This window comes from Meleagris gallopavo, chromosome 1, assembly GCF_905368555.1.
Source record: "Meleagris gallopavo chromosome 1, MGAL_WU_HG_1.1, whole genome shotgun sequence".
In the NCBI taxonomy this organism is placed as follows: domain Eukaryota; kingdom Metazoa; phylum Chordata; class Aves; order Galliformes; family Phasianidae; genus Meleagris; species Meleagris gallopavo.
The window spans coordinates 22,064,596-22,090,637 of NC_139404.1; the positions used below are offsets into that span (position 1 = coordinate 22,064,596).

Here is a 26,042-nt window from a genome sequence, read left to right on the forward strand (position 1 = left end):
AATTATCTTATTCTATCCCACATCTGTGGATGCATGGTGGGAACCCTTAGTCCTCATGTATATGTACAGATTCTTTCAGCATTGGCGGGGGCTGTCTACACTATTACAGTGATCAACATTTTCTTTCACAGACAGAAATTCTTTCACAGTTCAAGTGCAATTGTTATGGGTTTAGAAACAAAACATCTCTGCAGTGCTGGTATTTTCAAAGACTGGATGCAGATCAAATTCCTAGCAAATATTTCCAGGTGACACGTGTGACATTTCTTCCATTTTTTTTTACTGCCATTGCAGTATATAATCTTCACTGCTGACACCTAGGTTTTCATGTTGATGAGACTGTTGCTTTCCAACAATAAAATAGAAAATGAAAGTCAGCAAGTCTGGCCAGCTTTCTGCAAATCTCCCCTTCTTACTCAGGCTCTACACCATGTTCCTATTATCTTGTCAATTCTGTATTGAAAAAATTTGTCCTTATTCACACCAACAAAATTCAATGGAGGGAAGAGTTTATCCTTAGGCTCTGAGTGAGCATTTAGGTGTTAGGATCCATGGCAACACTAAGTTTGTGTGCTTGAATTTTGCAGAATGTCTTTGGGTGCTATAGGCAGAGTGAAAAATTCAAGCTCCATCTCCATGCTCTTTCTGGAGTGACTGCAGAAGGGCAGGGACATCAGGTTAGCCAAAGTATATTTCTGTATATTGCCCATCAAAGGGAAAGGATCCACTGAGGCACAGACTGAAGCCTATATTTTGGACACAAAATCGAAACACCACCCCAGAGTTTGGATCGATCAGAAGTCGATTTCAGATATCTGTGAGTACATCTGTTGTTTTATAGACATAGTCAACGAGCAAGAGTGCAGCATCTTTCTTTTAGGAGCATATGTCATGTGCTACGTTACTTGGTAGAAAACCCACAAACTACCTGCAAGCACTTTCATTTCTTCTATTAATTCAACTCTGGTTAACCTGAAAAGACTTGGGTTTTATTCCGGCAATGTGCCTTGGCAAAACTGGTGTTGTTTCTCTGAGACCCTGTTTCCTGCGCTGTAAAATAGAATAATAATAGCTCTCGAAAGTATTCCAAGAACTAACAGGAAGGAAGTACAGACAGCAAAGCACTGTTATTCTCCTTATCTATGTTACATCTCTTCCTCCAAACAGGGTTTTATACCAAACAAAAGAAATTCATCAGAAGTTCAGAGTTATCCTTGGCCCATCGTGTTTCTATGGTTACAGAGCCTATGTTTTTCATTTGTGGAAACTAGCAAGAATTTTCCCATTTGAAAAGACTGCTGTGCCCTGCCTCGCTGACCCTCTTTTATTTTGCCTGCCTCTTCAAGCTAGCACCAAAAGCATCTTTGAATCAGATTGCAGGACAAAGCATTTACATGCAAAACAACTGTTACTTGCAGTAATTCTCAGAAATGTCAACACAAAAAATAGAAGTAAGAAGGGATGTTACACTTTATCCCTGAGGGCTTATCTGGTCTCCATTTTTCAGTAGACCAAGCCAGACTCCACAGGACAGAAGGAGCTCGCTCCTCTCCCTGACTTTGGCCTTGGTCTCCAGCCTGTTGCACAACCTGGGCAAGAGCCAACCTGCTGACCTTCATCTCAGATACAGACCACCCTCGATATTTTCTCATGCCATTTGATTTTCTTAGTACAGTTCAATACGATGAATATACAAGCATACACATATTATAGAAGTAGTACATGAGTAATATATCTAAACATGTCGAGACAAAAGTCCCTCTACTTCCTGAACTGTTATGAGGCATTTTTTTCACCTCAACCTTTACTTTCCATTAGTCAGTATGCTTGAAGATTAAACTTAATCTTCTCTTAAACACAAGTTTGCAATTCCCTTAACATCTTCCTGAAATACTGCTGCTTTTCTCTACTCTACCCCTCCTGAAGAAAAGCAACCATCCCTTCTGAGGAAAGAAGCAAAATCTATCCCTACTTGGAGTAACAACAGAAATTGGCTGCGGTTGAATCTTCTTTTAACATCTACCTCCAAGTTGTGTATTTCTCATTTTCGTTCATTTCCTTCAGGCATTTCTGGGATTTCAACTGTTGCTGTAGCATCAGTACAAATTACCACAGAATAACTCGAAGTCATTTTGGTGCAGTAATTTACCACAACTTCATCACAGCATGGAGGATGTTGCGATTGCACAGAGAATAACCTGCACCAGCACTGTGGCAGATGTTCAGTGTAATCTTGAAAGACTGATACTGATGCTGGATGATGCACCTCATAGAATGGTAGAATCACAGAATGGATTGGGTTGGAAGTAACCTTTAAGATCATCTCATTCTGGAACAGGAGCTAAGAGTGTCCTTAGGCTAGAACAGGAGTTAAGAATGTCCTTAGGCTAGAACAGGAGTTTGGATTGAAAATGCTCAACACAAGCTTCCCTCTTATGAAAAAGATCTAAAATAATATAAATCTAATGTAATCAAAATATAATCTAAATGGTAATCTTGAATTGTTAACATTTTAGGGTGCAGTAGGTCAGGCTGGGAAGGAATTAATTTTATCGACAGCACTCTGTACAGTGTTGCGGATAAAATAGTGTTAATAACACATCAGCATTCTGGCCACTGCCGAATAGTATTTGGACAGCATCAAGGCCTCCTCTGTTTCTCCCTCTGCCCTTATCCCCAGTAAGGAGGCTGGAGATGAATAAGAAGTTGGGGAGGAACACTGCTGACTCAAAGGAAATCGCATATTGTATAAGGTCATGCCCAGCTTAAAGAAATGAAGAGGAAGGGGAGATGTTTACAGTCATATTATCTTCCCAAGTGATCAGGCATCCAATAGGATGTTGGTTATCTGCATTTGTTTACTGAAAGCAGAAGCCTAGCAAAAACTATACAATAAAATAAGCAAATAGCCTCCCAAACTTCAATAGAGGAAAAGTAGTTTTCTAGTTCACTAAAGACAACTTCTCTTCATGCAGAACGTTTATAGAACTTTTCTTCCTGAACCAACACAGATTCACTGTTAAGCCGTGTCAAACTTCAGCTTCTACAATATCCCTATTCAAGGACTTCTGGTCTAAGCAGGCATGAGGTGAAACACCTTTTCCTTTGCTTTGGTTCTGTACAAATATCTACTATGCAATATAAAAGAGTACTTTCTGAACTTTATTTTCAGTGCTAGTTCATGTGAATTTACAGTGAAGTGGAGTGATAGATCAATAGTCAGCATGGTGCTCCAAATGATTGGCACAAAGGCTCAACTGAGAAGAACCTGGCACAACCGAGGTGTCATTAATTTAAAAGGTATATCATCTAAAACTCACAGACAGATAAGGCGCTGTTCACTTTCTCTTCTAGACTATAGGGTTTTGAAATGGCATAAATATTTCACTGCAACAGAAAGTTTACCAGGGGTGATATTCACAGAAGCGGAAGAGAACGAGAGTAGGCAGCAGCACAGAGAGACATGCTATGATCTGTGCCTCAAGAGATGTTCGTTTAGCTCAATAACTAAATCCAAAGTTTTCTAGTACTGCTTTACTTTGTACCCCCAGATCCTAAAACACTGTCAAGGCAAGACAGTAGATCTTCCTAGCTCAGAAAGCAGCCAAGGTAGAACTTGCTGGGTAGGAACTTCGGGAGGGAAAAAAGGACTCTTCTACAAACCTTCTGAGGTGGGTAAGAATCTGTTCTACACAATTATGAAGGAGAACAACCAACTACTCTTCTTTTTTCCCCCCAAAAAATCATAACATCTCATAAAAATTCAGAAGTGAGTGTTGGTCAAAATTTCATCAGAAAAACTACAGTTGCTAATAATTAGTGCTTTTGTTCCAAATTGTTTTTCTCTTTAAAATGTGGCCATTTTGTTATTGTTAAGTGGTCTACAGTCTATCAATTTTAGATTGAAAGGGTTAAAATATAACTATTTTTTAGGAAAATGTATGCTCCAATAAGCTTGTTCTATCATCTTTATCCCAAAAAAAGACAGAGGAGAGGCTTTTGAATAAAGGGAGAGTCCACTGGGCCATACTGTGGGGTCACTCGAAGTACTGGGGGACACAGCTGCTCCTTTGTCCCTTGATGGTGAACCCTTCCTCCTTTCCCCATTTGCTGGCCTACTCAGGGTTCACATTCATCTTGATTTGCCTACCAGTTCATCCCTGTTTCGTTTCCTTTGTTTAGACATACTTTGTAATCTGGATTCAGAGTTTGTTGTTTTGTCCAACTACAACTATCTTTGTATCCTGTAAAGTCTATCGCTCTTTGCTCCGTCCAGCAAACAAGATTTACACACAGGTGCTAAGCCAGCATCTCCTGCCATATACTTGCAAGATAGATTTGTTTAACCAGATCCTTAAAACTCTTCTTCTCAGCTTTTTCTTCATCTTGTTTTGCAGGGACCCCCTATCCTTCCTTTTTTATTTCAAATATTATTTTGCAAGGACACCTTCTCATTGTTTTTCCTCCATGATTTCTCTAGAATTTGGCTAAACCAAGGGCAGAATGTTTTTATTCCCATGGAGTTTTTCAGGAAGAAGACAGTTTTTTGGAAAGAACTGAGAAAAAGATCATTGAATCTCATTTTCATCTGATTGATGTAAATCAGCAGAGAAAGCCTACTTTCTGCTGGCATCTGTATACACCAGCTGCATACAGGGGGCACAGCTTTATGGCTGTGGTGGTTTCACACCAGTAGGCAGCCCAGCACCCCACGCTGCTCTCACTCTTCCTCCTCAGAAAGGCATGGGGACAAAATTTGTTGGTAAAAAAAGCTTATGGGTTGAGATGAGGACAAGGTGATCATGCAACAACTACCATCACGGATCTGGTGCCCGTGGGCTGCATGAGACGGCCTGCTCCTCCGTGGGCCTGTCCTGGGCTGCATGGAGCTGCTGGAGCACCTTCTGCCCTCCTCCTGCCCTGAGCTCGGTGCCCGCAGGGCCACTGCTCTCTTGTTTCTCCCCTTTCTCTCAGCTGTGCAGCAGTTGCTTTCTGGCACCAGCAGGGCCCTGCTGGAGCAGTTGGGCCTGCTCCACTCTGACACGAGGCACTGCAGGGCTCTGCTCACAGAGGTCACTGCTGAGGCCCCCTGCTACCATCATCTTGCTGCATAATCCCCAATACAAAGTCTAGTTACAATGAAGACTTATTTTTATGCCTCACCAATAGCTTAAATGCAGTTTTAATTAAAAGCAAAACAGAATTTGTCTATGAAGTAGTTGCCAATTCCTGCTTAATTATCACATTCACCAAATACTAGAGCTAGCTTGTCAGGGGTTTGAATTTTCTAACTGGAATGAAGCAGACGAAATAGATAAGATGTCAATTACAATAAACTGTAATTAAGATTATTGGCAGATGAAGACCCTCAGGGAACCATAGTCCCAATAGCAGGAAACTTGATATTCACATGGTCCATTCTTGCACTGAAGAAGAGAATGAGCCATTTCATATAATATAAATTAATCATTTAAAATAAAACTGGAATAAAAGAAACAGGCTAGAGAAATACACACACAAAATCATCCCTTTCTTATCACATTTCTAATCTTATTGCAAGTTTCTTAACTAGATTCAGAGTATGGAGCTCTACTGCTTTTTTTTTTGCAAATTAATTTTGAAATGCTTGCAGTGAGAGAGAAGAAACCTCTGAAACTGATACTGAAAACAATATGGTGGCAATCTTTGCAGCAGCCAGCAACCTTGTGCAGCAGCAGTTGTGTCACGTAGTAAGCGTGTAAACAGGATTGTTTCACTTCCTACTTCCTCCCACCACATCTCTCTTAAACAATAATGAGACTGGGGAGAAAGGAAGATATTGTGGTCCCAACAGTTGTAGTACATTGACACCAGTGGATTCAGTGAGGTTAAACTAGATTAAATAGCTCAGTATTGCAAGCAGCATTTCTGCTCTTAATTCTTTAACTGACAGTGTGTGAGAGGTGCTTCACTGCCTTTGCGTTTTTATTCTGCAAGAGATACACAAGAAGAGCTCTACCCATTTTCTTTCCTATTAGCACTGCCTAAGGGGTCATATAACTCTGAATACTCATATGGCAATCATATTCTCCCTCTCTTTTTGGCCTGGAGTCACATCAAGCTGTGCTTCAATACCTTTTTATTCACTGAAGTCTCTTTCAAATCTAAGTAATCCATTCAGCATTCAGAGTCCTAGCTGCTTACTCAGAGGACAAGAGAGAATTGTCATTCCTTTAGTCAGCAATAAAGAATGAGTACATTTCAGAGAAAATGAGAAGGGTTTTATTGTGATTTCTGCATTATTCTATGTTCCCAACAGTAGAAGAACTTCTATCCTAATTTTTTCTGCTGACAACACTGTGGCAACAGAGACCATACAAGTAAGTAGCTTTTATATACAGTATGATAAACCACATAGATAAGCTCAAATTTGTAAAATTCATCACTGAATTCAACTAGCAAAAAACCCCATATTTCTAGTGAAAGATACTCTGGAAAGAGCAGAACCTTAATTCCAGAAACAAGATGAAGTGGGCATAGAAAGTGGCAAGATACTGCCACTGTATCTTTTCTTCAATGGTTACTTGAAAGAACAGGGAGCTTAGCACCCTGTGAGTAGAAAGAATCAGAAAATTTGGCAATTATTCCTAACAAAGATTCCTGTCAAAGATGTCAGCCTTTTTTTGCTTACTTAACACATTGTGACCTCCAGTTCACTGCAGAAAATGGGACTGCAGAGGCAAAATCCACATTCCAGAGACTGGTCTTGGACCATGCTCTTATAGGGCACCAAGGAGTAATGGTGTTCTATCAGAAGGTGGCACTTAAGCTGTGCTTAAGTGTAAGCAACCAGTTCATCCAGTACAAATGAACACAACACTGATAATTCTGTTTGTAGTGCTGGGAAGCTGTCCAACATTGGTGTAGAATGGGAGAGTGAGTCCAGAGTTCAGGCTCCTCTGTGGTAACCATCCAGGAAACATTTACAATTAGAAAGGGTTTTTAATTTTGAAAGATTCCTTAATGTAGAAAGAATTATTGTAGGTCAATAGAGCTAAATAAAATTGGCCCAAACCCTCAAGTAACTTCTCTAATTTTTTTCTTTTTACTAAAATTTATGACACTACTCCAGCTTGAGAGCTGACACATCAGCTGTACAAAAATCAACTGAAAAGAAATGCAGGTTTATCCAACAAACATGAATTTATACCTTCTGAGGGACAAAATGCATTCCATTTCAAAAATAAAAAGTTACTGTGAGAAAGACTTTCTGTTTAACCAGTGGTACAGCACTTCAAGGTATGCACTGGATTTTCCTTTATATGAAACCCTTGCATCAGAATTATAACTCTTTCTAGAAGGCACACTGTAGCAAAAGTGGAAAATAATGCATACAAGTGCATTTTTATATGTTCTGCCAGGTCAAGAGGTTAGATTACTTGATCACTGCCTCTATCACTGAAAATACGAATTGCTGAGTAAAGTTCACCAAGCTTAGCAGAGTTACTGATATACATAGTCTAGAGATAGAAGTGTTGCAAAATATCATCAGAATAATTATTCTACTAATGACAGATCCTACTCTGTAAGTATTCTGATGCCCCAGCACATATTTTCGGAAATGATAATGCTAGGAAATAAGAAAACTGTTTACTTTGGTGAAACTGAAACATAAAATGATGCAGACACAGATTACAGGAAAGTCATTAGTGGTAATATTTAAAGATTTGGCTCATTTTTGTTTAGATGAAAAGGAAATTTTAAAGTGCTAAATTGCATTATGCTTCTGGTTATTCTTTGTTTAACTCCTACTGTACACATAGCATGAACAGAAAACCTGCCTGTAAACTATAAATTAGAAACATTAAAGGCAATAATAGAATTGAAAGCTTGCTCTGTAAGTCTTCACATAATTTTGTATTCAGGTGTAGGTCAGAGTAAAAGAGTCATCAGGGTAGAGCTCTTACAGAGCCCAGCTCAGACTTAGGTTAACTAATGAGGTAACCAAATGATTCAGGAGTCTAACTGCAACCTTGTTTAGAGATTTCCATTGCCCTCATGTTTCTCTTGGTGAGAAACATGTAGGCTACCAACTCCTAATTTAAGTCTCCAAACTGAGTTGTTATGTCCCCTGAAACGTACTCTCTGAAATAGACTTGGAAAGGAAGGAAGGGAGAGGAAGACTGAAGAAGTTTCAAGGTAAAGAGAGAAAGAGTTTTTCCATGTTGCTCCAGAGAAGCTGGATCTAATTTTTCTCTTAACATGTGGGAGGAAAAACGATCAAATTTTGAAGAGCCAACAAGTGTGTATGGAAAGAGCTATAGAACTTTTTTGATGTAAAAATCTTTTTGGTCGGTATACATACACACTTAATTATTTAACAGCCTAACAAAATCACAGGACTGAATGTAAAATGCTGAGGGTCTCTCCATATGTAATTTTCTATGTGCTTGTAATATTGAGTATAGCATTCAACCTGTTTTCTCTCTGTTTCTATCAAAAGAGAAAATACTTTGCAGTTTCAACATCATATCTCAGATTACATAAATTTTGAAAAGTCTGGGAACTAAATTATGGTAATATCTTTCTGATTGTTTTGGGCTCTTTTTTTATTTTTATTTTTTTTTACACTTTTTGAACGTTGTTTTATTATTTTCTGAAAATGGTAATAGGAAATAGCACCATGGCGAGAAATTTATTTCAGTCCTTTAATTAAATGAGTGCAATTCATCATGAACTCTACACCTTTCTGAAGTAATATGACAAATTAAATTCTGGGAAGTGATTATTCAGAAACTGGGGGGCCATGAGATCAAAACTGAAAGCATGTTATTGCTCTTAAAATAGCTCAAAGTCATAGCCATCTCATGACTGTAATGGACATTAACAGGTGGTCTCAGCAGGGCCATGAACCAGCCTCCTAATCACACCTAGCACTGGTTTATCTCCTTTGGTTGCTCTTAAAAAAAAAAGGCCAAAACAGGTACATCTGCTTACGTGCTCCTTTTCAACCAAGCGTGGGCACCGTCTCCGCAGCAACAAGGGGTAGGTCAGATACTGGTCAAGATACAAAAGCTGCAGGCACAGCACACAGGCCTTTATCTATCTCATCCCTCTATTCTCCAAATGTGTTTGTTTCTACTCCTGAAACCTCCTTTCTGGTTATCTTCAGAGTTCACCTCTCTCTGAAGTCCCTCAAGACGTTCCTGCTGCTGAGAAGCAGACAATCTAAAACATCCTTGTATCTCTTTCATATTATGGAAGAAAGAGGGAGAAGATCCCATTTACAGCAGTGCCTTTTTACTAGTCCTTGCTGACCCACTTCATGTCTGAGTGGCCAGGTTTTTTCATGATGCTATCCCCTCCTCTTCCTTCATCAGCCTGATGAAGGCTTCCAAAGTCTCTGAGGAAGGAACACTCTCCTCTCCCTGTCTTGGAGGTGAAAAGCAAAAATTGCTTCTGTCTCAACTTCCATCCTCTCTGCTCATCCCATAAGAGAAGCAGACCGTGAGGCAGACCATGCTTTGCATACAGCAATTGCAGGGTCCAAACAGATCCCAACATTTATGCTAAGAGTATATGCTTCCTTGAGATTTGACTGATACATTTCACAGAGTCATGGTATTAGAGCAGGCATAAGTCATGGTTATGGCTGAAAGTCACCTATTGTGCAAATAAATGAAATATGGAGGTAGCATCTAGTACTGCTGTTGAAATGCTTTTTGTGCTCCATCCATGGATGTCAGATTAAATTAAATGCCTTTCACACTAACTCCATCCCTTTTTCTTCATTTTCATGTTTTATTCTTTAGTCATGCATATCAGATCCATGTCAAGTGGATATTTACAGTCAATAAATTACAATTTAAAATTCTTTTTTTTTTTTCTTTCCTAGAATATGATGACATACTAGTTGGTCTATCTTAAGTATACAGCTGCACAACACAGCTTCACAATTTTATGCATAGCTGAACTTTGCTGCTCGGCACCGGCTGTCAAACTCTTTGTACTGTTCTGTTACCTCTAACACAAATATAAATTACATATCTAATAAAATATTTTAGAAACTGTTTATTTACACCTGAGCTATAATGAAAACACGTAGATGTTACTTTGAAAAATGGATGAATATGACATGTACTTACATTTTTCTACATATTAATATGGTCTTTATTAATAAACGATATGAAAATCTGATTATAAAAATACTCTACAACTACATTAATAATAGATTCATATAACCTTTATGTAAAAGATTTTAATGCCTATGGGAATATTTATACATGTATCAAAGATCATTGAGTTTAAATAACTTCACTCTAATTATGTGTAATTAGAGTGAATAATTATTCATTGCATTCATTGCATTCAGTGCAACCTTGTTTCTCTAGTTTTGTACTGCCGTGTATTTATGCAATATATATTTTCATATCATTTAGGACAGGTTTTTCTCTTAGACTTTTCAACTACTTCTCTTATTGCTGGACCACTCAGGTTTATCATATTTTCTCTACACCAGGCACCAACTGACCCCATGGAGGCCAGCCATATGCCATCGATATGAAAGGTAGTTCCTTCTGGTTTCTGTTGGACCTTGTTATTTCTGCAAAATAGTCTGCAAAGGGAAGACACAGAATGTAGCAATGCAAAGAGCGGAGAGTGTAGCAGGAGCTTGAGGCAATGGACAACCAGCTGGCAGCAAAGTGGGTGCAGCTCCTGGAGGAAATATGCTATCATACTTGGCAAGGCTGGTTTCACCTGCTGCTGCTGAAGGGCATTCATTCACTCAGCATTCCCACAAGCCATATTCACTTAAACTATCATCAGTGCTCCTAGAGGAACGAGACTTAGTTCAGCCTCTTTTCTTACCCTCAGTGAACACAACAGAAAGTGCTGCTTTTCTTCAGGCTTTCTCTCTGACGTACAGCACTAAGGATTGCTGTTTGTCTTTCAACTCCATGGAATCACAGAGCCAGAGAATGGTTTGAATTGGAAGGGACCTCAAGCCCACTCAACTCCAACCCATTGGCTGTGGGCAGGTTGCCACCCCTCAGCTCAGGCTGCCCAGGGCCCCATCCAGCCTGGCCTCAAATACCTGCAGGGACGAGGCATCAACAGCTTATCTGGGCAGCTGTGCCAATGCCTCACTGCCTCCTGAGAAATGAATTTCTTTCCAAATTTTGTTACTCCTTTTCAGCAAAACCATTTTGTTCTTTCCTTTCTCTTCTACGTTATTATTTTTCATTTTGAATTTTATTAGTAAAACAGAAATCACACTTAGTGACTCCTCCATGGGTTCTTCTTTCAAGCAGGATTTGAAAAGCTCCGCCTTTGGTAGCAAGAGCACCAACGGAACCTGAACAGGTCAGCCCCTTTACTCTGTGTTAAAGCAATGTCCTTAGAGGAAACAGTGGCAGATAAAAAGATGCAAAGCTGAATGTTAAGATTTGTATGAATATTTAACTTAACCATCTCTCCCAAGCGCTCACTGCCGTAGTTTGAAAAGGCTTCCAAATCACAGAATCACAGAACTGCAGGGGTTGGAAGGGACATCTGGAGATCATAGAATCATAGAATCATAGAATCACTCAGGCTGGAAAAGACCTAAAAGATCATCAAGTCCAACCACAACCTAACCAGACTACCCTAACAACCCGCAGCTAAATCATTTCCCTGAGCACCACATCCAAATGTTTTTCAAACACATCCAGGGATGGTGACTCAGCCACCTCCCTGGGGAGCCTATTGCAGTGCTTAACAACACTTTCTGTAAAAAACTGTTTCCTGATATCCAACCTAAACTTACCCTGGTGCAACTTGATACCATTTCCCCTCGTCCTGTCACCTGTCACCAGTGAGAAGAAACCAAACCTACTCTTGCTGTAAGCACCTTTCAGATATTTGAAGGGAGCAATAAGCTCTCCCCTCAGCCTCCTTTTCCCCAAACTAAACACCCCCAGTTCCTTCTAGTTCAAACTCCTGCTAAAGCAGGTTCCCTACAGCAGGTCACACAGGAAAGCGTCCAGGCAAATCTTTAATATCTCCAGAAAAGGAGACCCCAGAACCTCTGGGGGCAGCCTGTGCCCTCCATCACTCTAACAGTAAAGAAGTTCTTGAGTAAATATCGTAATGAAAAATACGATAAACTAATACAGCTTTGTGGGACATGTCTAGCAATCTCACTTCAAATATTACCATTTCTTCCTTACGCTTTTGAGTGCTGCTACTGCTTATAGCAGATGGTTAGTTTATATCTTTTGCCCTTTTTGCAGGAATTTTTATTGTTATTGTTGTTTGATGAAATAACTGGCTCTTAACTGTGTTTTTAATTTAACAGACATACTTTGATGAGTGAAAGACAGATGAGTGAAACTTCAAAATGTTTGTTGAAGCACAGTGTCTGATCGCAGACACACATTTAAAATGAGGAACATGCACAAGGCAATTTGGGTAGGATGTTCAGAACAATGGATTGAAAAAAAGCTGCTGTGTTTATAAATGGCTATTTACATAATCTGCTGTTTCTCTGTTATCTGCAACATTCTGCACAACAAAATTACTGTGAGCAAATGAAATTTAAATGTCACTATGTGAGCTAATCTTAGCCAAGCCATAAGAAATTTAAATTAGCTCATAGTGAAAGCAGCTTGCATGACACACTTAAAAGATGAAGTAATCTTTTCAGCAGGACAGAGATGGTGGCTCAGCCTTGATCTTTGCTCAGCTGGTAATTTGACCAGTTTTCTGAGGATGAGAGGTGTGGTTCTTAAAAGGTGGCACACAGGCCTGCCAAAAGGACATGCTTTTCACACCAGACCTGAAGTCGCCAGTTCAGTTTGAGCTTTCGAACAAAGATGTTCTCTTCAAGTGCGTGATAATTGACATCACAATATCTAGGGCAGCTAACTAGAAAGGAAAGAACGTGAGCATTAGGGGTTCCTTTCCTGCAAGTACCTTAACCTTCTGTCCCTGATTCGGTAAACAAATTCAAGCTGTGCTAAATTGGAAGCGTTTGAATTGTCCTACTGAAATTCCGTTGTGCTCTTGAAATTGAACAAGTATGTTCTTTGATGGATTAAAGCAAGAGTGAGCACAAGTTTGTGGGGCTGAACCCGTTGTGTTTTGCCCTGTTGATAACAAGGTATTTGTTCAGTACATGCTTTTTGAATTAATACACATAATAGCTGTATCACTGACAGCATTTGGGGTGTTAGCATAGACAAAAGAACACTATGTAGGTACATGTTCAGATCAAGCAGAAACTGTCTATGTAGCAGAACTGATATTTAATGAAACATGGTAAGAAGCCCTCTCATGAATAAACCATAATGCCCCTTCTGTGGAGGTTGTGTGGGCAGAGAGAAATGGTGAGAGATGGTGCTGGATGGTTCTCCTCATCTTCTCAGTGTGTCTTCCAGTTGCCAAGGATAGTCTGCAGCAGCTCATGTCCCTAGTACGGCCTGTGCACATCTCCCTTCTCTTCCTGTCTCCAGTATCAAAACCCGTATGAAGCTGCTCTGTAAATCATTGCTCTTGCATCACACTAGGGATGCACATGTGCTCACCAGTCCTTGAGGCTGCTGGAGATAATAAATTCATTTCCTTACATCCTTTGTGATTTTACTGGCTGAGAAACTGAGGAGGAGGAGCTGGCTCTTAGGCTATAGTATCTGCCTATGGAAATTCAGCATACACTGCAGAACTGCATAGACCATAGGATGTTCAATTAATTTTCTTCTTAAGGATCTCATGCAGATTAGCATAGCATAAGCAGTTATGTCTAGTTACAGCCACTTTATGGTCCCAGGATGATTAAATGACAGAGGAAATTCATTGTAGACAACATAAGAGATGTGCATGAGAATAAATATTCACAACTTTACATACTAAAAGGATGAAATTTGAAAGAACTACTTCCAAGTGACAACATTTGGTTATTGCTATCATACTAGATAGCTTTATGAAAAGTAAGATTTCCTCACCTTTAGAGGATCACTTCCACAGAGAGGAAGATTTAATTGTCACTACATGTAATCCTATGTACCATTTCATAAAAGTTATTATTATGATAAGTTCAAGCATTTACAGTATGACAATCATATTTAGGTAGTTTTGTATTTATTTAAATTGATACTGATATAAAATTAATACAAAGTGTTGGATTATTTCCTGCACTTCACCAATCCTTTGTGAAGTTGGTTGTAAAAACTACACAAAAGCCCTGAGGGTACCATAATTGTGTTTCATAATAAGGTAATTTTATGTGCATAACCTTAAACAGGAGAAATCTTTGGGGATATCTTCTTTTTATGGATTATCACAATTTAAATAATTAAATGTCTGCAATTGCTCCTATTTTTAACTGCTAACTGGTTGCCATGATTTGTTAGTACATATTTTTGCATGTTTATACATATGCAGAGATTTTGGATAAATCCTATTAGATCAGTAGAAATAAACTTTCAGTTTCTGCAGCCATATAACAGGACAGGATGTCCTCATGGGTTCCTGCTGACCTGAGTTACCCAACAGTGTGACCATTGCCTGAGGGTAATCTGTGGCCAGCTGTAACTGCCAGAGCCTTTTCTGCTGTGCCAGTACTCCCTTAGTATTTCAAATATGTTCTTTGCAGAAGGAAAAAGACCTTGCTAACATTTTTAATTTCCACTCTTCCCTGTGAGGAAATGAAGAACCACAGACCTATCCCACTGCTGTAATTGGAGTCTGAAACTGGTCTGAGTCTTATTTCAGTCTAATTCCATTTACTTTGGCTGTCTTTTATACCAGAATGAGTGTGAAATGAATCATGCCCTCTATTTTTTTTATCTCCATGCCTACATCCAAAGTGTTACAGATCAGCCAACATAAAGAGAGCCAGCATCTTAAAACTACTCCTGAGCTGGAAACGAAACATCCCAAGGCTGACATGAATGAAAACAGGAATGATAAGAATCACAAGGGCTCTGGCAAAGATGAAGAGGATCCCTGAACAATTCCTGTTGTCTGCCCTCTGTGCCTCTCAAGGCCTGTAATACAGAATTGTGATACTGCTAACTGTTAAAGAAATGAGAAGTAAGCATTGGCAGAAGAGGAATTGTAACGTTCCTTCAATCGCAGTTTTATTCCATTTAATTGAATTACTGTACGAAACCAAAACGATAGTGTTATTAACCAGCTAAGTGATTAAAGGCTGTATTTATGTAATAATGTTTATAAGGCTTTATCATAACATAATTCATTCAGCACAGCATTTCCTGCTAACCATAAACACTATTAGGAAACACCTTACTTTCTGATTCACTTGCCCTGCATCACCATGATAAATGGAGACTATGCCCATCCATATATAATGAGTCTCTGCAGCAAAGGCCTTCAAGCACTGAAAATGTGAAACATGGGGTATCACTGTATTAAAAAATATGAAAAACAAAAGGAGAAAAAGTAACCCAATCAGATCCAGAAGAGTATATGGTTGCTCTTTATGGATTTATACTGGAGTATTGTTTAGTCCATGACCACAGACAGATATACTTCTTAGAATGTACAAAACAGATTTGTTCTACATTACCAGATTAATGGGCAAATAAAGGCTGAATATTTATTTCCAGAAAAGTCAATCAAAGGATAGAAGATGACAAACCTCAGTCTCTCCTGGAACATCCTGATGCATTAAGAAATGAGACGTGAACTCCATAGAAAGCCCTCTGGCAAGGGAGAAGAGTAGAGACATCCATCCACTGAATTGCTTAACCACTTCAGAAATTGAAAACTAATTTCTAAGCTTGCTTCTATCATTGTAAACTCAAAGAAACTCCCCTGATTTCAGTGGAGTTGTTACACACTTTTTATCACTTTTACTGATATATAACTTTGTCCTTGAATTCTCCATTTGTCTAAAAGATCAATCTTTTCACTGAACTCTGAATACTATTGTCCAATTTTCAGTGCTGTCAGAGTTTTGAATAAGATCAGTATTTTATCTCTTGATGTTCCTTTTCATATTCCAGGCTATCAGTTTCAGTAATGTTCTTTGTGGAGGCCTTCATAAACTGTCCTTACTCTGAATACATTGAGCAGGGGTTACTTTTATACACTTGCAGATGGTGATGCTGCCAGAAAGGACATCAAAGCAAAGCTGAATAGTACTTCTGATAATGTAATGCTGATTCCTCAGTCAGTGTACAGCTATCATCAGGAACTACTAAATGGACAGAATCCAAATGGTGAACTGGACATAGATGGAGCAGTAGCGATGAATAGTAGAGGAAGCCTCATACTTTACACACAAATGTAAGACTTATCTTAAACGTGGGAAGGAATACTTATCAGATACTTAAGCTTTCAAGAAAAAAGATACATAAATGTGTTTTTAATTTTTGTTGAATAGAATTTTGGGCTTTTTCTGTGTTATTTCACTTTTATGTTTTGCATACACTATGATCTAATAGTTGTATAATACCATAATTATTCTCTTTGACATGTTTTGAGAGAGACAGGATAAGGTTTAACTTAAGAGGAAAAGGACTTCTTCGCTGCTTCAATTCATTGGCTGTCTGGCTGAAGCTTTCATCCCAACACAGGTTCTTCTCATTCTTTTGATTACAGACATTTTGGACTTGAAAATATTCTTAAAAAAAAATTGTACCATCAGGCTGATCCAAAAGCTACCACGGCACAACCTCACAACCTTAGTCTAGTGCCTTCTTGCATCAAGAGAAATGTGAGCTTCTTATGGTACCTTACAGATGACATAGAACCCTTTGGGCCCTCCCCACAAGGCCAGCTCTGTTGGGCTCTGTTGACATACAGGGTGTGGGTGAAGCTTTGGCTTCCTGTTTGCTTTCAGATTAGTTCTTCTTGCACCTGGCAGACAACACTGGGGACTGCATCTTCTGAACACTTTTGCAAAGGTGAGTGACAGTCATGTTGAGTGATTTGAGGTCTTACCAACTTTTCAGATTGCAACAACCCTTTGTAGGTGGACTTGTGGCCATTCCTGAAACCTTGCTGAGTAATGACAGGTACCAATATGATTTTCCTGCTTCAGTATCAGTGACATGCCCAAATGAAAGTCCTACCATTCTGCTGTCAGATACAGAGTTTTGAAAAACCAGCAAGGTGTACTATGCACTAGACTTAAATATATTGGAGACATCTGTGGTTCAAGGAGGTTACTTGCACTAAGCAAAACAGAGAACAACAGTTTCTAAACTAATACTGACAGCTTTTATGAGCTGGCCAAATTCTAAATGTAATGAAATGCACTGCAGTCAGAGTTCTGGGTTTAGGGAATACTTACACTACAAAGTAAGCATTTTGAACTAAGCTGTGCTAGTAACCTCCATTACACTAAGTGTTTATTCTTATTTACCAAACAAAGAAGGCAGGTATTAACAAAGCCTTAAAACATGAAAGCAAATCAAATTATAAAAAATTAAAAAAATGCATAAATCATAAGGACAAAAGATGCAGATTGATTTAATTTATTAGGCTGAAGTGCTGAGAAATTCAGACATTTTTTATTTTTAGAATATGCATCAATAGATCACATCTATGCATAAAAAAGTAATAAAATACTAATTTTGAAGGATTAATATTTCTCCAGTCCTAACTGTAGGAGAACTTTTCATTGCCCTAATTATAAGAGCCAATTAGCATCTTTCATCCCCAAATTAAACAACGATATTAGCATGGCAATGCTTTTCCCTATTAGTAGTCATCACAAGGCAGAGATACTGCAAATAGGTAGATGCCATTTATGCTACTGGCAAAACTCTGCATTAAATCAATTCCTCTATCTGCAGACAAGTCTGAACCAGAATACAGCACTGGTTTCTGTACAAATGAACATCTACATAGCTGTTGGTATTAAAGTATACAAAGAGTGAAGTCATAGTCACTGAGACTACAGAGAGACTTCTGAGGAAAGAATGTATATGTTTATTCAAATTCGATTTAGTCAGAATACATGATAAAAATCTTTCTTTCTGATGCTTATTCACAAAGAAGTATAGATACCCTCAATCACATTATCAGGCCTGGATTCAAGTGTATTTCTACTCATTAATTCACAGTAATGATTTTTATGAGGTGTGCATTAGAACTGGCCATAAATGTTTTACTCTGCCTGAATGACTTGTAGCATTCTAGAGCTATAAGGAAACTGCCTGAGCAGAATCATAAGGTGCAGCGTGGCCATTCACAGCATTTACAATTTGTCATGAAAATGGCAGTTAAGAATTCCCAGTTGATTGTTAGTTACATTAAAGTGTTATTAATTACTCTAGAGTTTCCACTGAAGCAGAGAGAGGAATAACTCTTGATTTCTGATGTGACTGCTTTCCCACCTGTGATGTACTAGAAAGCTGGAAGAACTAGATTAGGGATTCTAATCAAATCTTATATTTCAGGCAAACAACCGAAGTCACAGAGGCTTATGATGATACAAACCCTCCTCATTTGTTGATAATGAACATGAAAAATGTTCTTTAGCTCTAATTGAACTATTAGGTGCTGAAAATCACTTTATTATTCATGAATTCCAGTTAAAAGCAACTCCAGGACACTGACTGACCTGAACATACCTGCAACCAGATGAACAGGCAGACAGACTTGTGTAAGCACTCACATTCATGGCCAATATGCATTTGTGAGTGAATCCTGGATAAGCCCAGATAGGAAGTCTTGGAAAAGAATACCATGTTCACATGCTTGCTTATTTACCATACAAACATATCCCCAAATACATTAAGCCAGAAAGCATACTATTTTATTAGGCAAGAATAAGGACATATAAAACAAACAAAAAAAATTATTATCCCAATTTTATGGGACATGTAATAGTGAACAAAGAGTTCAGTAGCTTATCTTAGATTACATGGCAAGCCTGTGATACAGGCAGTAAATGAAACCAGGTCTACTTCATCTCCTTTTCCTATGCAAGATCACCTTCCTCCTTTAGATCTGCATATCTGAAATCAAAGGCATCCACATATACACATTTTTTCAGATTAAATCCTGGAAGGCTTACACAGTTCTGTTCTTACAAGTAGTAAACCTTAATCTGTAATTGAAGAGGCAGCATTTCCAGGAGGCAAGCCCATGCCAGGCCACTAAATCAGTACAGACTATGGGAGAGAACACAGCTCATGTTTTCAGCACCTCCTCTAATATCACCTTTGCAGACCCTCAAGTTTCCTTTTTGAACTCAATAAATCTTATGAGGTCACGACCATGAATAGTAGGGAAATGAGAAAAATAAGCAATAAAAAATGTAATAGAAAGACCAGCAGATCAGTTGCATTTACAGAGCGTAAGGCCACAGGTTAGTAAGATGAAGTTATGTTGACAGGTTATTGGCCAGTACAAACTCTTTCTTGATGTGTGTCTAGTGTGGGCTGGACACCCAAATGAGCCTCTGTCATACAGGTATCTAAATGCCAAGACTGAGGGAGACATTGGACGACACTGCATGGCCACTTTCTTTCATTTCAGAGAAAACCAGGGTGCACAGAAGAGTGATGCTGATCAGATTTGCCCTTATGTAGAGTCTGCAGGTGGCAGCAATAGCTATAAGCGCCAGGACAGCATGCACCTGCCTTACAGCTCACGTTTCCTCAGATCTTCCATATCTCTTGGATTCTGAAGCTTGTTCCTCCTCGGCACCAAGATATTTTCTTAAACTTTAGCTCTTTTAAGCTCTAAATCTTTGTGAGAAATCTTTTCAACATCAACAAAGAAAACATACAGAAAAAAACAGCTTCTCCCCTCAGTGTAAGACATCCCACAGTAAAATAAATGAACATCCGTCTAAATGCAAAACTAAATTATGAATGAACATATCTTCTGAGATTAATTGTGTGAACTACAGTTAACAAAATACTTTGAGATTGCACAGCATAAGAGATTACAGAGCACGTGCCACAGAGTTAAAGAATTACTGCTGCAGAAGTATTTTATGAATGCAGAATACACACAGGCAGTTTCCATTAAGATCAGTGACTTACCTCTAATCTTCACTTGCTTTGATGACATTTGAGTCTTTGCTAAGAACAGAATTCTTCATCTCAAAACAAACAACAAAATACTAAGCTCATGCACTTTTTATATACTTATACGTCATTTGATGGAAGTTATTTTACATGTACTGACTGATGAGCTGATCCCTTATGAACATCAGACTGCATAATCTCAAGATTCATATATAATATAGAGCTGAAGAAATGTATGAACAGATTGATCTACCTATACTTTTTATTACTCTTGTCTATTTCTCCTGTCATGCACAGGAGAGATGTAGCACTATAGTTATCATCTGGTCTTTACAGAGACTAAAGCAGATTTTATTTCTTTTCACCCTTTCAATTTAATTTCAGAGAAGCCCTCTCCTTCTGGAGACATACAGAAAAAGAGTTTCTCAGAAATTTGCCTTTTCATAGCCCACAAAGCTCTGGGGCCAAGAAAGTCCCCTTGAAGTCAGTGGCAGCCATCAGTCTCGTGCGGAGCACAGGACTGCAGTTTACTTGCTTCTGCATGTGAAGCCTTCAGAGAGAAACTTCACATACATATGGAGAGTATTTCAGTCTCTGGAGTTTAAGTAAAAGTTTCTTTTAAAATCCAAATTCTGATTCTTTTTGCTGTAGCTTCTTTACTTAAGCAGAAGTGTCAGAGTGGCCTCCAGACCATGCCTCCACCTGTCTGCCAGCTATTAACGAGTACCCAGAGACCTTCCCCTCAGCCTTCCAGCCCATTAGAAAGAATACCATAGATTGTCAGCTAGTTTGTTAAAGTTCTCCTTACTCTAATTAAGAATCAGTCCATACTCCTTGCTGAACTTCAGGAGCTTAACTCATTCTCAGTATTGTATTGCACCAGCTTCAAAAATCTCACTAATTTGCTCTTAGTGATTAAAGTATTATTATTTTTTTTTTTACCACTCTACTGCTCGTTACTTTGCCCTTAGCTCCTTGTTCAGCCTACAGTTTTGATTACAATTTTCTCAGCTGCCATGAGGGCCACACAGGTGTCTTCATTTTCACAAAACTCTGCTCTCTTTTGACCTCCTCGTTACTGTACTCTCCATCTTCCTCGTCTTCTCAGTGTTGCTGCCAGGATTGGGCTCATCAAAATTTTCTGTTCAACATCTCTATGACTTTAAACCCATGAGTCTTAATGACTTCTCATCAGCTCTCAATCCTCTCCCCCTCTTAGTCCACCCTTTCATTTGTTAACGTGGTACTTGGTCCTGTCTGTGTTTATATCTGGTCTGCCTTCGGTCATCACTATGGCAACTGTCTCCATCTTGTCTGTCATTCAACCCACGGCACAAGCTGCACCTTTGGCTAGAACTCTGTAACGTCAACTGTTTTCCTAAATAATATTTCTAAATTATGGTCTTTCTTACTACCCTACAACTAAACATTTGGCCACATTCTTACTATCTCAACATTTGATTGCTCTGACTCATTTTCTCTGAGCTTGATGTTCTGCTTCTGGAAGCACTTCCTGGCTTGTGACTGTGGCAGTGTCATTTTCTCTCTTTCTCCATATGCTTTTCTCTTTTGCTGCTCTCCAGCCATGCATTTGATCTCTTAAAACTCTTCTCAGCTGAGGCTTAAGAAGGTTGTGGATGCCCCATCCCTGGAGGCATTCAAGGCCAGGTTGGATGTAGCTCTGGACAGCCTGGTCTGGTGGCTGGTGACCCTACACGTAGCAGGAGGGTTGAAACTAGATGATCATTGTGGTCCTTTTCAGTGCAGGCCATTCTATGATTCTAGGATTCTATTCCACATCACTCAGTGTCAGTAGTTAACTAAAGCTTTGATTTCCCTACTACAGCTGCTTCCCCTGTGTACTTGATAACTTTCAGTGAGGCACCTTTGGGTTGTTTTCTCAAAGACTTGCAGGGAGCTCCTGATAGACCAGCAGGCTGTTGCTCATGCCCTGCCTTATGCCAAATCTCCTGTTTCTTATCTCACCCTTGGGAGGCTGACTTTAACGTTTGTTGGGATCGTTTGGGCTCTGCACCGGGATCTAGCACTCCTGGGCACCATGGTGATACAAGTGATAATATATGTTTCAAGATCTAACTCCTACTTTCTTTATTGCTGAACTTAATGGTCCCAGCAGACTCTTCCTGAACTTAAACCAGCTTTTGGACTCTTTCACAGATGCTTTTGCTTTGAGCTTTTAGAGTTACCAGTTTGGATTCACTTAGTACTCTATGAAACATGCCCACGAATTGTTTATTATAACATTAATCAGATTTAACACTAGATGTTTTAAATAAATCTATGGGGTAAAGAAGCAAAGTAGAATTAGCAAATGAAACTGAAAAGCAGTTATGTGACACAGTAAGAGAAGTGCCATAATCTTCAGTCATTTCTAAGTAATAGAGCCTTCATTTCTGCACTGGGACAAAATATTGTTTTGTGTGGGACTGTTCTCTGCTAAATAAAGAAATGCAATTTATCCAGTAAGTTGAGGGGGGAAAAAATGTAATGTTACATGAGCTCATAGGATCGTATCTACTTTGTGCTACCAGGCTGACAGGTCCATGATAACACTGCATGATAGCCACAATCACCTGTTAAAACTCTGTGGATTGTTTTTCAGCTCCATTTCCATTACAGTTGGGGTGTTCGACAAATTATGCAATGAAAAGTTTATCTGAAACAAACTCATTACTGGTGATAAAACAGAAGTTGAAGTCCTGCACAGAAACAAGCCACAATAGCAGTAAGGTACTGACCCTGGGGGAAACCAGCCCACATTTAGGCAACTCACACAACGCACCAGCAATCACTGCTTTGCAGGCTACTAGATGGCACTATTTTGCTTAGCACAGCTGCAAACAGAAATGCTCTTGCTTGTCTAGTAAAACATCCTGAGTCCTGGCTGAGGTTGCTTTCATCATTGCTATGAATGGGATGAAAGGAAGCCTAAACTTAATGTCACTTTAAGTAAAAAAAAAAACAACAAGTTTTCTTCTTTTTCTTCAGAATTTTGAAGCCTTTATTTTTTACAAGGGTACTTAAACATTTTTGTTATGCATGAAGACCACCTGGTCAGGCAGGTAGGCTCTAGGTTTTTCTATCTATACAGGCCTGATCTCTCAGGTGCAGAATAATCCTTTGTAACAAAGGGTAGCTTTAAATGGCTTAAGTAATTCTATGTCATATTTACTCTTCTAGTAGCTGTCTTGGATATGCTCTCATTAGCTAAATGCTTTAATTCATTATAGAGTCTAAGTTAAGACTAAGCTACAATGAGCCAATGACAGTTTTATTAAAAACACATTTTTCATTTAAGTGTCAATGTTTTCAGATGAATTAATTTTAATACGACTGATTTAAATGGAAGGCAACATACTCTCATTCAGAGAGAGGTTCAAACCCAATTACATATATGAAAAGTAATTGTATGCAAAGGATGGACCCAAAGGACAAAGATGTCATCAGTTAAACAATGACCTTTCTCAGAGTAGTGTTTGAAGCAGAATAATCATCTCTGATTAACAAGATAAGGGATTAGCCCTGCTTTGCAACTGCCCTGGCATGAATGCATGGACTGCATTCTGAGGCCAGGAGCTGCCCTGTCCTTCAGAGCTAGTTGGAACTGCAGTCTTGTATGGACACACCAGCTGGACCTCTTGGGTTTTCCAGCTCTGATGGAATGAGAGGTGAATTGTTTGTCATCCAATTCAGGCAGCGCCAGCCAAATTAACTCAGATCACCTCCTCAGCTGCTCCTAAGAAAATGCTTGTGTGATCCCATCTGTTCAGCAGAAGAGCTTGGGAAGCAAGTATCCCCCGAAGAGAGGCTGTAAGGAATGATTATGGGTTAATAACTTCTTAAATCACTGCAGCTGTTTGCAATGTTATTGACTGTGCTTGACATCTTTCTTTCCTTTATAGGGTTTGGCTGTCTGGGGTTTGAAGAATATCTAATGCAATTTAGATTGGATAAGAGGAGTAGAGAAAATCTTTATAATTACTATAGCCTTTGCTGGAAAAGTTGTCTCAGTCTGTGTAGTAATCCTTCACCCCCAACACAGACTGGGCTTTCCTTTTTGCCAGAGCTATAAGGGAGCCTTTACAGAGAGCTCAACATGTTTACATTTGGTAAAGGGAGATTCTGCCACATGCCAAGCACAAAATTTATTCTAGCATCTCAGCCTTTTAATCTGGTATAAAAAACCAAAACAGTGGGTGAGGGCTTCTTATCTTACATGTTTTCAGACTTCCAAAGTATCATTTTCTGCTACATGAAAGAAAGCTGCAGACTGCTATGCGACAAAGGATTTGTCTGGTTCATCAAATCTTTTGCCTAAGGACTTTTACGCCTCCAGTATATACAATGAGGCACCTTCAATTTCTGCTAGCTACATTATTCTTTAACAAACCTCTGCCCTACTATTACTATAGCCCTAATGTAAACTATTCAGCGATGCCCACAATTAACCGCAGGATGAATTGCCTCGCAGCACAGAGAAAGAAATTATGACTTGAAGACCTTTGAAATCAATTCAATCAAATTGATAGAATGCTTCCAGCACTTGGCCTGGGAGCAAAGCACTTCTCAGCAGGCTTATCAGGCCCAATGTGGGCAAAGCAAGCTCTCTCTGCCTCCCAGCTGGGGCACATACATTTGTGCAGAGCAGCCTCTTTTCTGGTCTATGATCCCATGTCAGACCCAGTTATGTGATGGGTCATTCATGGTGTTCGGGAATAGTAAGTTATTGCTGATTGTTGATGTGTTTTTTCATTGCAATTCTATAATACATTGTTGCGTTGGTTTTTTTTTCCCCCCAATAAGAGGTTAACATTATTATTTGTTTAAGAAGACTGAGTGTGGCTTGTAAAGTCAGTAAGCTTTTTGTGGCCATTAATCTGGGTTTAAACCAGATTATCCAGCTAATATTTTTACTATGATTTTTCGTGTATGTGTGGTTTGTTTTAATCCACTTCGCATCGTGAATCCTTTGCTGTACAAGCTGATAGGAAGTTGAATTAGCACAGGGGGAGTAATGATGTGGGAATAAGAAGCAGCAAGCATAGGTAACAGGCACAGAGGAAGCTTCTCCTACAGCAGCACAGGCATACTCTGGTTTGATGTAGAATAATATAGCCAGTGTCTTCCTGATGGTCATGGAATATTTTAAAAAGTAATGTAGGAAGGATTGTTTACAATCTAATGCTATCTTTCAAATCTCCTTTTTATATGTAGAATCTCCTAAATTTTTTTTCCTTATTAAACTTGAAAATCAGAAGTCCCGAGCACAAGATTCAGGGTAAAATTCTGTAAGCTGGTAATGCTAAGTGCATAGGATGCTGTCATCCGAACTACGACTCATTTTTATTTTATATTTCTGCCTTATTTCCAGAGAAAAATCCATCACGCTTCCTCACCAGCCCAGCTCTGCTTTGCTTATGAGCCCTGACAAGATCACAGCTTGAGGTAGGTTGGTTGCATACAGTGGGCAGAACAGTGTTGTGATCATGATAATTGTCTGAGACATGTAGGCCTGTAATTGCTTAGTAATAACCATACGTGGTATTTTTTCGCACAGCAGTCTTGACTAAAAGTTCTGACTGCTCAGCTAACTAAAAGCCATGGTGCTCAAAGTAAAGTAGAGCTGCTTGTGAATGGTGTGACAAATACAGAAGCCACCAATGTAAATTACTTCATCTCGGGGATTAGAGATGACCAGTAGAGAGATTCCTGTGTGAATAAACAAGGGTCGAGAAGCCTTTGGTTTCCTAAATTAAAGTAGTACCTAATACTTTGTAGGAAATACAGTGGCAGGTATTTTTCTATACAACATCCTGTCTAAGACATTTCAGAGAAAGACATATTGCCATTGTTCATCTGTGGCCACTTTTCTATTTTACTGTTTTTCTACAAACTGATCTGAGGGTGGATCCCTGCTCGTGAATGTGGTTGATTCATTTTCTCAGTGCTGTTCATTGAAGGATGCTGTCTGGCTGAGGGTTAGAAAGAGACAGCCTTGGAGAGGAGAGTTTCGTGAAATGTTTTCTATATTAACCTGTTTTAAGAGTTGTG

At 39.1% G+C, this 26,042-nt stretch overlaps 1 long non-coding RNA gene across 4 annotated transcripts in view; it reads left to right on the forward strand.

The window, feature by feature from the left end:
• The window catches only part of LOC104909466 (uncharacterized), a 33,164-nt gene that overhangs the window by 5,312 nt on the left and 1,810 nt on the right, over positions 1-26,042 (forward strand). The window contains exons 2-4 of one of the 4 annotated variants that reach the window (XR_014881778.1): positions 6,299-6,359; positions 10,499-10,546; positions 25,363-25,436. This is a non-coding gene — a long non-coding RNA (uncharacterized LOC104909466). Of the gene's footprint in view, positions 1-6,298; positions 6,360-10,498; positions 10,547-16,822; positions 16,890-22,596; positions 22,722-22,977; positions 23,054-25,362; positions 25,437-26,042 lie in introns of those variants that run through there. The other 3 variants (XR_792338.3, XR_014881779.1, XR_014881780.1) reach the window with 3 other exon arrangements.